We start from the raw sequence: 11,296 nt of genomic DNA, 5'->3' as shown, positions 1-11,296 counted from the left end.
GATTGCGCTCTTTTGGTTCCCTACAGGAAAGCGCAGAGCCCGCGGCGGCGCGGGACAGCCCCTGGCCCAGGTCAGCCTCCTACAAGGGCCGGCCCTGCCCGCCCCAGCGCGCCCCTCTCCCCTCAGCAGCTCTGCCCTCGCGCCCCCGCCCCCCCGACGCGCAACTCGGGATGGCGCCTCTCGCAGCCAATCGGAGCACGCGAGGCAGCCGCCTCAGCCAATCGGAATGCGGGGCGCTCTCACCTCCCCTACCCTCCTCCTGCCGCCTGGGGGCGCTGGGCTGCGCGGCTCCGGCGGAGGCCGCCAGGCCCGCGCTCGCCGGCCCGCCTAGCAACGGCCGTGCCCTTCTCTGATTGGCTGGCGGGCCCCGGGCGGGGGCAGGAGGCATAAGGGGCGGCTCTGGGCGAGGCCTCGGGTGGGGCGACTGCTCCTCCGGCCGTGCTTTTGTGGCCGCTGCTCTTCCCTCTACCGTAAGCTATTCTCAAGTTTGAGTCGACTTTAATATCTCGGCTGCCCAACGACGTCGTAAAGGCTTCCTTAAAACATCTCCCCAGGATGACAAGCGTCTCCTCAGGAGACACAGGACGTGAGGGAGAAGGCACACCTTAAAGGTCATGAGAAACACAGGTGCAATATACCCTGCTGTTACTTTTCCACGGAAGCCATTAACGTGTGTTGTAGTATGCAATTAGTCTAAGGCAGTCTATCGAAATGTAATAACAAGAATGAAAGACTCCCCTAGTGAGATTCAGTGTGAAATCTTGCTGTTGTCTTTTGTTATAAGAGCTAAAGATTTATTCTGGGAAGGTAGCAAAAAATACATCCGATTTCATTTTTTTCCCCCTATATAGGCCAATTAAAGTGTAACTGGTCTCATTTGTTATGGCAATGAGAAAAGAGGCCTTTTTACTCCTTCCTCATCTTTTATTGATAATTTGCTAGACATCTTTATTTAGGTGCTCGGAGTTAGTGAGCATATTCAGGAAAAGGTCGTAGCAAGTTCCTGATCGTGTGCTCTAGAGAGAGAAAAAACACACCAAGTGATAAATATACAAACTAACATCTCCGTATGGAATAGGCTGAAAACAGGAAACTTGGCAGTGAGGTGGAGATAATACCAAATAAATCAGTTGGACAAAAGTCTGTTTCTTTGAGGTTCTCTCTTCATATACCTGTGTTCAGGCTGAGGTACCCTGCATTAAATTGTTCTTTATTTTTGCATAATACTTTTCATCTAAGGATCTCAAAGCACTCTTCAATTAATTACCATTCATTTGGTAACTGTGGAAAACAAAGAAAGGATAAGTTACAGAAACTTCCACGTAAACACCTAAACCATTCAGACAAGGAAATAAGCTTCTGTCATTTTTTTGCCCTACTGCAAAACATAAAACTCCAATGCTAATTGTGAAGTGCATGCTTTCTTATTCTTTACACCTTCACGTTTGTATTCCTTGGCTTATCAGTAAAAAATGGCTTACAATGTAGATCTTTATCCCCGCAGAGCTTTCCGGGGTTTGTATGTTTTTTTCCTGTAGCTCTCCCATTTCTAAAATGTTTTTTTGAGCTGGCTGTTCTGCAACAAAATATTAATTTTTTTTCTTTTCACTCTCAAAAATCTGTTACAATCAGGTTATTCAACAGGTATTGTGACTCTCTAAGCCCTACTGTACTGTCCTCCACCTCCCAGGACTCCGGGCTCTGCTCTGATACAGACCAGCTGCATAACCTTGGCTTAGACTCTGAGGAGACTGAAATTGTGAGAAAAAGCTGTGAGAAAGTCTGCAACTTCACCTTTCTTTCCTTGCAGGACTCTGCAGCCTGAGGGAGGACTGTTGAAATGGGGATGACTCAAAGATTCAACTTGGAAACGTCATGGAAAAACATCAACATGGAAAGGTTGATGCCTGAACACAGTGACAATAAGGAAACAACGCCACCTGACTCTAAATCTTCTGCGTGATACAGTGGACTTAACTGGTTCTCAGATTTGCTTGTTATTAACTACAGTCTTTAGAAAGTTGAACAATTCATTCAAGAGTATCTGGAAGAATGTAGTGTTCCGATTTCCAAGGGGCTTGCTGGACATCAGGGGGCACTGTTTCACCGCCAGCAATTTAAACGGAGACAAGGCAGCATTTGTCTCGTCTAATACACTGTATTTCATGTTGTACTTAATTCCTAATCCTTCCTATAGGTGACCATGAAATCAATTTATGACCATGAAATCAATTTAGCTGTTCTTCATCTTCATATGTTATCACAGTTTGAACTGATTTTTTAATATAATGAATAAGACATGGATTTGAAAGACCTGGGATTCTTACAAAATCTTTTTTCCAAAAAAAAAGTTTTCCTATATGCACTGGAACTCAATTATACGAGATATATAGTTGCATAGCAATCCAGTAGCTGGTCCAAAAAGGCAGCTGCAGAGCAGTTTACTTCCTTTAAATGAAAAAACAACTTAAAATTTTTCAATGATTGAGTTGTTCACAGAAGTAAAGAACAACACGGGGCTAGTATTTTAATAAATTATATTTAGCATATACATACTTTTTAAAAAAAAAACTTTTAATATTTATGAGGTAGGAAAACAAATGCCTTTGGCCTCTGATATCCTTTCTAGTGAACTTTTTTTTGTTGTTTAAGATAAAGTACCATAGGAAGAACACCTGGTATTTCTTTTCAAAGTCATGAAGACGTATTTTTCAATTATAGACTTTTTTCTACTTATTGCAGAGTGTGAAATTAAAAAAAAAAAAAAGTCTCTCTTCCCTGTAGAGGTGACTCCTGACCTTTAATCAAATATATTCCCGATGAAATGCACACAGGCTGAGAGCTCGATTTCTAAAGACCATAACGAAACTGAAGCATTGATCTAAAAAGCAAACTCTGGACATGTGGTTAACTCTTTCAGAATAAAGGGTGTAGCAAGTCACACAAGTTTCAGTAAATTAAAAAGGAACAGATACACCACCTGAACCCACATCTATCACCAGAAACCTGTTTTTTATGTGGGAAGAGAGAGTAAGGATTTAGATGAGTTGTGTGAAACAAATCGTTGCAGCATCATAGTGTCTGGGCTAGGACTAAGCATAACAGACTGAACGTGGCTTACCTGTTTGCTACTTGAGATAGCAAGTAAGGATACTGGAAAGGTGCCTTACAGCTAAATCCTTCCTTTTAACAAATGATACAATATGATTAGAACTACAAATGGTCCAGTGCCACTTAAGTGTATGTCACTGATGGATGAATGGACAGGAAAATTGTTTTCACCTTTATTCACTTCAACAGAACTTCTAAGCATACAGCAGGGTTTTCTAACACTTAAGTCCAAGAACAGCTGTAGTTATTCTCAGGTACTGAGAAATTCAGGAACTAGAAGAAAAAAAATCATTTGGAAATAACGTAGTGAACAAGAAGTGTACTGACTAGACTAATACAGCAAATGGTAAAAGAATGTGAAGGCTGCCAGCAAACAGTGCATGTTTAAACATGCTGCTTCTGCATACTTCAAAACAGCTAAGTGCTCTGCAGCAGCAAATCTACATAAAGTACTGGGGACATAAGTTTGAACTTGCTGTTCATTTCTATTGTAAATAGACTGATATATCCTGTATGAACGTAACTAATTCAAAGCAGACAGTGGAAGCCTTTAAGATTCATTTTTAAGGACTGGCACTTCTGTGCTGGTTCTAAATGAAATGAAATAGTCTTATCTGAAGAGTTCCAATTACTTTGTCAAAATAAATAGATGAGATGATAGACTACATTAGGTCTTCACCATCATGTCACAAAATGGCAAGTGATGAATGATGTATCTCTCAACATCAGTAAGTAAAAACTCCGAGTGCATATTTTACGTAAAAGGGAAAGGAGATGAACTGTACAGTACTCTTTTAAGTGTCATCCACCATATTCTAACTTTTTAAAGCCACTGGAGATTGTATTTTGCATTGGCGAGTATTTAATTAACCATGGTTATTTGTTACCCTGTTGTGCCCATGCTGTTTCTTCATGCTGCATTGTGCAAAGAGCACTAATAAACAGGACTCCTCTATACCACCGTGACCCTGGAGCCATTTGTTCCAGCTGCCAAGAGCACCAGGCTTCCCGAGAGGCAGGTGCAAGAGCATGGAGCAGGTGTGTGTCAGCCCTGCCCTGGGTGCTGCCGGCGTACCGCACGTGCGCAGAGGGACTGGATCGCCCACATTCGCATCGGAAAAGGCGAACACTTCAGCTTGTATTTTTCTCCTCTTTCCTCGCAGAAACAATTAGCAAATCTAGACTTCAAAAAGCTTTGTGACAAAAATGTCGCTGAACCAATAATACTTCAAGAATTTTGCCTAAAAAACCATTTTTATAAAATCATATTAGCTGAAAATATTCCATTCACATCTAGTGAATAACATACATGTATAGTCTCACTGATGTAATGTTTGTGTACACACTAGTACACAAAAACCACAACAGATCTAAGCAACTTATTATGCAGGAAATACATCTATCTTTTTATCTAGGGATATAAAAGTACAAAAACTTTGGTGCTTTCAAAATAATGTCCTAATTCTTTTCCTGAAGGCAAGTTCAGCATTTCTTAAATAATACCTGAGTGGACAAATAATAGGTGAGAGCCTTCAAACTCTTTGCTACCTGGCTTATGATTCTATAACTGGGCAAAATGTGTAAATTGCATCAAATATTTCTCATCTCATTTTCCATTTCCAAAGTTTAGATTTACCTCTCAGTTTACTGGTCACATAATTCAGATTACAAACTCTTTCAAACACAGGGTATCTATTTATTCTCTGCTTTTACACTGCTGAACACAATTGAATCTTTGTCCATGAACACAGCCCCTGTAATATTAAACAATAGTAGTAATTAAGACAGAACAATTTCTCTATTGTCAAGAGCCTTATTTTGACGGCATGGCATTCAGAAGACTCACCCCATGAAAGGATTAATTAAGAATAATGTAGCTATAATTTCTGAAGTAAGGGAAAATTATTTTCATATGCAAATAGTTTGGCTCCAATCCCCTCATACTGCTAAGAAAGGAACAGCATCAAGTTCAACAGTGGGAAGGCAGAACTTCAAGGACAGCCCTTTGGAGACTGAAAACAAACAAGTTAAAATGTAAGCTGGAAAGAGTCTGGATTTTTTTTTCCACTCCCATCCAATCGCCCAGGCTCCACACAGTTAAATTAGAGTTGCCACAGTTTGTTAAACATTTAATGCCCCTCCCAAGAAGCAATGGGCTCTATAATTACTCCACGGCAGGTCAAAAAGCTTTCTTGTTTCTCTGAGTTCAGTAATCACAAGTTGTAAAAGTTCTCTCACTCTGAGTTTGAAGCAATAAAATGACTAGTACGAGGTCTGTAAATTAAAGTGCAAAGAGAAACAGATGAACTTTGGTAACAGCTATTGCTAACTGAAAAAAATAATGGAAACTCATGAACTGGGAAAGTAGTTACAACACAAAAGCAATTTATTTCAGCAAGGGGAAAAAAAAAAGCCTTCTGTGAGCTATGGAACACCAAGCTCACTTAACCCCACTCTCTGCTGTCCGCGGTGTTACGCTAAATGGTGTTTGTGGGATGAGATTTTTCTGCACAGCTCATGGGTGTATTTATTCACCTTTGCTTGGGGTATGACTACACACGCAAGTTAGAGTGAGGCAAGAGTGGGTGGGGATTTACAGCATATTAGCTGTTCCGTGGAAACTGCCTGTGTGTGTGCTGTGAGCCTGTTTTTGTTGAGGAATAAATGTCTCTGCTTACTGCTGGGCACAGCTGTGTCCATAGGTTGTTACTGTGGGTTACCTGACACACTGTAAACCCACACCCTAGCTAGCCTTGTAGTGACCTGTACAGATAGACAAGTCCGACACAAGCAAATTTCATGGCAGATACCTTCAGGTTGGGAGAAAAGTACTTAATGTGTCTTCTGATAACACCATACTGAGAGACGGGACAACTATCTGTCTGTATAACCATCTGCTTTGGTTCTGCCTACAGCGCAGAGATGTTGTCACGCGATAAAACATGTTAAAAACTATTCAGGACTCGCTCAAACAGTTTTTAACAAGTGTTTTGACAAAGTTCCATCTGTATCTTCTTTTACAGAGGATGGCTAAAAGGGAAAAAAAAAAAAAAGTATCTTAGATGCCAGAATTGAAACAATTCTTGTGTAAACGGAGCTTCTCGTATAACAATTTGCGATCTCGTGTTTTCCTCTGAGCCCTTTCCAAACCCTGCTAAACCAGTGAGTGTTCTGAGGGATTGGCCACAGCATGAAATTAATAGGCTTGCCTCTCTGCTATGAAGTAGTCTGGATGAAAAGTTATTAAGTTTTTTACATCTAATGCTGCGTATTTTAAGCAGCTTTGAATGCTGACAATAGAGGTTCTAAAAAATGCTGTCGGTATAAGAGCCATGGAGATGTATTTTCTGGTAAGCAAAGACAAGAATGACAAGCCTGTTGCTGACCCTACCCACTGGAGTTAAGACTGAGCCCTGGCAGAGAGGTGAGGATGCCACAACGTATCAGACAGGTTGGTTTCTATAACCCTCAAAGATGCAAATAGAATATACATTAATTGCATGAGCATTTCTCTCCTGTGGCTACACCCTGTCTAGTTCTATGAACCTCTGCACCAACAGCCCTTTACCTCTTAGTAGATACTCTTACTTTCAGTCAAAGGTCTCCAGCCTGACAGAGAACCAAGCTGTGGGCTTCTGAAGCTGAGGACAGCTTTATGAGTGTTCCCACTGCCTCTGAACTCATCTCCATCTCCAGCGTGCATGACAATTTTGGCAAAATACACAAACATAGTTACATTTATAAACTGTGTTATTATTCAAAGGAAAAAAGTCATGATCTAGAAACAGGCCAAAAAACCCCAAAATGGGTAAACCAGCTTTGTTACAGTGTTCAGAAGTAGTTAGACAGTCCAGCAGAAAGACATATGACTGCCCATTTATTTTCTTATTGGCTCTATATTTGACCAGCTCTATATGGCCAGAACATTTAAGTTCTCCATGACTCCAAATGTTCTCATTATTCAAATCAATATAAAAATACTTACCTGTTATGTAATGTTTTTCAAACCTGCAGGAAGAAGAAAATACGCAAAAGCATCAGTTTCATTACACTTCTCTGAGCAGCAGTATATATTGATTTGTGAAGGTATGGAACCTTCAGAAACACATCATGGACAAGACACCGCATATAATTTCTCAATATTGTCCTCAAGGCTTTGTTCTATGCAGATAGCACAGTCTGCAAAAAAAAAGCTGAACGCAAACATCCAAGTCTATAATATAAATAATGTATATAGCAATGTCTACTGTCCAAAAAACCTGTTGGCACTTTTGAGCATAAGACTGTTTCTGGTTGTTTCTAACTTTGTCAGCCTTAATCAGTTAAAAGCCATCATGAATTTTCAAGAGTCATTAATTTTGTTGGGAAAACACTAGTAAGACTATGTTTTGCAATTTCATATAATACATGGCCTATTTTCTAGGGACGAGACTTTGGTTACCTTCAGAAGGGTACACCCAAAACCGATCAGGTTTGCAGCCTCTGAAGAATCTCAGTTAGAGATAGATTGCCAAATACTCCAGTGGCACTGATCACGCTCTCTCTCCACTCATCTCTCTGATCTGCTGACCAGTGTGTGTCACAGCCCCACCTTGCATCGTTTCCTGATACTTCAGGAGTGACTCATACACCCCTGCAACTTTCCCTGAAAGCAGATTTTGTCCCTTTTCTGTGCCTGGGGAGTATCACAAAGCCCAGTTACCGTATTTCTAGGGAAGACATGGAAATTACCTCGTAAAGACCTAGGCCAAATCCCAGTATCGCACTCATCCTTACTGACTTCAGAAAGAGCTGGATTTATCTCCTCGGATCTGATCCACAGTTCATTGAAGTCAACAGAAAATCTCCCACTGGCGTCAGCGCTTCTTCAATACTTTAGTGAACTGAACTTTATTCTCCAAACAGATCTGGAGCAGATGTAAATTACAGAGCAAAAGTTGAAAAATACAGATCACACGAGTTTTCCAAAAGTAAGTTTACATTCTCTAGGGCCTGGAGAGAAAAACATTCTTTTTTTTCTTTGCTATATGATAGAGCCAGTAATGTGCTCGTAGCATATAAATTATAATTTGTCTGAGCTGTAATTATGCTTTAATAAGTGTAAATCACAACTAGCCTACACTGTGCTGCCTAATCAGCATTCAGCTATTTGATAAGAGGAGGTATCTATCTCCAACAGTTGATAAAATTATCCTGTTTATAACCAGTAAGCAAGGCCTCACCTTTAGAGCTGTATGCTGAGGAAAGTTAATATAGAATAGCCATTGAATAAGGTCACGTATTCCCGCACAGTTACGTGTCGCCACAAAAGGTACAAAAAAGGCACTGCCTTCCAACCCCCTAGACACCAAGGTATCTGTAATGAAGCTACTTCGATACTTGGGCCCTTTTATCTTTTTAACCATATGCCTGCTCCGCTGGCTTTAATTACATGCAGAAACTTCCCTCAAAATAACCTGGAAAGAGGGTAAGATTAACGCCATTGTGAATGGTCCCTCATTTCCATTGCTTTGCTGGGGAATGACATCGTGTAGAGCAACTCTCTCTGCTGCTGAAATACTGAGCAACGTTTAAACGATAATTTATTCAGATTTGGAAACTTGGGGAAATTATAATGAGCTCTTTATTAGTTCCTGCAAATTGGAGCCAAGTTAAATGCTGTACTGCAAAAAGCAACACAATGCACTTATCTTTGCATCACAGTTATGGTATGGCTTTCCATAGGTGATAACTAACAGTTCAGGGAAAATGTGTCATAGTAAAAACCCAAAACACACTGTAACAGGCTTCTTCAGTCCACACAAATACCCTAAGACCATTCAACCCTTAGACACTAAAGGTTATGGCTAATTTTTGTGTACTGACAGCAAAGACCCATCTGGTGTTTAGAGGTGGTTGAAGAAGAAGTGCTACTTTCAGTAGCAGCCACTGTGAGGTTTCAAGACTGCAGACAAGGGCTTAGATTTTTAAAACTAAGCATAGAGGTCTACCTACACAGCACAAGGGCCAGGAGGACAAGGAGAATGAGCATTTACCCAGCCTGTTCTGTTCTTCTACATTTACATATTTAAAAAAATGGCAAAAGCCTATCACAGAATTTACTGTTCCTTATTATCAAAGCTTACATAGTTCAGCTTGGCGATTTGATAATGACAGCATAACTCTTCTCATCTCAAACCAGTACATTCACATAGAAAATGAGCTTTACAATAAGGCAGGCATTTCTGAGCCTATTGATCCTGCTCACTTTTCTGAAGAATGCCATCATGTGACAATAAGAAAGCGAGAAGTCTGTCTGAGACTTTAAAGTCTTCCCAAGTTTTCACATGGCTAAGATCATGCTCTTATTTTGAGTCTTTGACAAGTATATCAGAAGAGCACTAAGAAGCCACCCAAAACTGCAAGAAGAATCAAGATAAATGCTGCGAAAGTCTAATTTGGGCTGTACCAGGAGCAGATCAAAAACCAGTCATTTAACTCGGATCCATCTGAGACAGCACCTACCTGATTTCAGCAGGGCACTGTAGACAGTAAATACAGATCCAAAGGTACAAGACAAACACAGCTGTGCACAGAGACAAAACCACAAAGATAGCTAACCTTCACTTAGATTTCAGAACATGCAAAGGTTTTAAACAGTTTCATTAACTAAGGTCTGCATATACAAAAGCAGCAACATGTTTTTATTGTACAGCGAACGTAAACACTGCTAAGAGGAAGTTTCAAGTCTTTGGAAACTGTTGATTTCTCATAAATGCAGGAACAGACTTAGAGAGATGTCATTCTGGTTTTCTCTTCTACTAAAATAACTTGTTTTCCTAGGATACTAATAACTTTCAGAAAGATCTATGCATATTTTTTAAACTGAATTAATAAAATCAAAAAAAGCTTCAGAAAATACTTTCAGTCTTCTGTACCTATCTTTTGTCTTCCATTTTGGCATTGTTGTCACACTTTGGAAAGCCATTTTAAAACCTGCAGCTGTCTTTCCTATGTTTCCTCCTCGGCAACCTTGCAGGGCTCTGGCCCTACCTACCATTCCGTAGGTTCCCACAAAGCTCTGCTGCTCAGAGACAAAGCACCGAAGACCACATTTTTCTGAACAAGGAAGTACGGATACTGCAGCACCAGAAGCGACACTCTTCAAAGCAGTCCTAGAGTGACCTAGCAGGTATTTTAGAAAATAAAATAAAACCAGCAGAAAGATCCTTAAGAAATAGTTTATTCCATACAGATAGGAGTTCTGGTTTTGCTTAAGTTAACCGAAGGATCATCAGGATTTATTTTAAACGCTAAGTCCTCATGGAGTGGTTCAAAGGCCACCACTGGACATGAACAAAACTATAAAGGGTGAATATTTATTACTGGCGCTCAGCTTGCCAAGAGCCGCCTGCGGGAGCGATCCGTGGCCATTTGCCTTCAGAGGGGAAAGAAAACACCCCCCTACTCTCTCCTGAGGGAAAGGAAACGCAGGGCCCGGCGGACACAAGGCCAGGGCAGAGGCCTCGGGGGCGGCCACCCCCGGGGCTGCGGGCGGGGGGGCACTTCCCGCGGTCCCAGTGTCTGAAGGTCACCGGCGGGAGCAGGAAAGGAGCCGGCTTCGCTCCCCCGGCCCGTGTGTCACCGTGCGGGGCGGCCTCCGCGCCCCACAGAGCAAACACGCCCGGGAGCTTCCCCCGATGACTAACAGTTTCTCCCCGGCGGTGGGGGCAGCCGTCCCCCGGCTCACCGACGACACCCCCTCTACGGCCCCATCCCGGCGCCCCTCTAGCGCGGGCGGGGTGGTTTCACAGCCCCTTTACCGGGACCAACCTCATCTCCGGGCACCCCTCCCCACCACCCGCCCCAGGCCGCTGCTCCCCCCACTAGACCCGCGGAAGAGGCTATATTTGGGCCGGGCCGAGAGCGCGGACCCGCCCTGCCCCAGCCAGTTTCGCCCAGGTGCAGGGGGAAGGGGCGGTGGTTTAACAGCGCGCCCGGCTGGCCCGGGAGGAGGAGCCGCCGCCGCCACCCCCACCCCCTGCGCGTCTCAGGTGTAACCGGAGCCGGGAGGGCGCGGCGCAGCCACCACCACCTGCGGAACCTGTCGGGCGGCTCATATCGGTTCTCCGCCACGCACGCACCGCTTCGTCTCCGCTGCCCGCGCCTCCGAGGACCCTTCCCCGGCCCCTCCGCGCCCCGAGCC

This window comes from Nyctibius grandis, chromosome 1 (genome assembly GCF_013368605.1).
Source record: "Nyctibius grandis isolate bNycGra1 chromosome 1, bNycGra1.pri, whole genome shotgun sequence".
Taxonomy (NCBI): domain Eukaryota; kingdom Metazoa; phylum Chordata; class Aves; order Nyctibiiformes; family Nyctibiidae; genus Nyctibius; species Nyctibius grandis.
This window is presented reverse-complemented; position numbering follows the sequence as displayed.